Source organism: Morone saxatilis, unplaced genomic scaffold (genome assembly GCF_004916995.1).
Source record: "Morone saxatilis isolate NCDOM2014 unplaced genomic scaffold, NCSU_SB_2.0 Contig14, whole genome shotgun sequence".
Classification (NCBI taxonomy): Eukaryota; Metazoa; Chordata; class Actinopteri; family Moronidae; genus Morone; species Morone saxatilis.
In genome coordinates, this window is record NW_023339696.1 from 9,794,617 (window position 1) to 9,795,670 (window position 1,054).

The 1,054-nt window shown below is 44.7% G+C and overlaps 1 protein-coding gene across 7 annotated transcripts in view; it reads right to left on the reverse strand.

Annotated features, from left to right (window-relative positions):
• spag9a (sperm associated antigen 9a) overlaps positions 1-1,054 on the reverse strand; it is a gene marked incomplete at its 5' end in the record, with an annotated part of 26,752 nt that overhangs the window by 24,023 nt on the left and 1,675 nt on the right.

The following is a 1,054-nucleotide window of genomic DNA, read 5'->3' on the forward strand; positions in this document are numbered from 1 at the left end:
ACACAACATGACATCAACAGCGGCAATCCCACTGTGATAAAGAGCAATGATTGATGGTCTAAATACATGTAACCAAAACAGCTGTCACAATGTAGGTTGGGAGCCAATGAGAAACTGGAGAAGGGCTGACAATAAGTTTTAATGATCTGAACAGCTGCTTAGATGCCTCAGTGCCTCAGTGCTTTTTACACAGTCATCAATATCACAAGTAATTTGCAGACTGTTTAATTGTATGTCTGCGTCAATTACATTAGAGATGATCAGAAACAAGGCTGCAATAATAACAGAGCAGGAAGGGTGATGATACTATCCGTTTTGTGTCTTGTGTGAAATCTATAATGAGTTGGAAAGCATTTAACGGTCTAAAGAAAAGTCAATACTTGAACTATTCATCCTACGTGGGAGCAGCCTCCTAAAAAGCAACATGACACCCTTCACCACTCTGGAAAGGTGGAGGGGTCAGCCGGTGAAACCCGAATTTTACACTTAAACCCAAGACATAAAAAAAAGAGAAAGGGAAAATGCAATCTGGGGGGTGTTCCCTTTCTGCTAGTTTCTGACAAAGAATCACATGACCTGGAAGTAATACCTTGCCTTTCCAACAGGCTCAGCGTACCCCAGCTCACTCCTCCTCAGAGTTTTTCCCAGGACTCCTCCATAAATGTGAATATGTGCATTTATAATTGATATAATATGATGATGTAGCGATAAAGGACACACTAGGGTTGTCGGTGTGCATGCGTATGAGTGTTTGGGTGCCTGGCTGTCACACTGCCTCAGTGTCACTGTGTGTATGGAGGGGTCTACATGTCCACAGCACACTGGGCCACTGTCCCTGCTGTCCTGAAGCCCCGAGTCAAAGAAACAAGCTGAGACAGAAGGTCTGAGTCACATCACATTGCCCTTCATACCAAAGGCTCAGGACCAGGAGGCAGCATTCACACATGTAAGGCACCGCGACACAAGACCCCTGACACACACACACACACACACACACACACACATCAGGGGGTCACTTTAGTTGTCAGTTCAAGTAATGAGGGAGAGCTTTTTT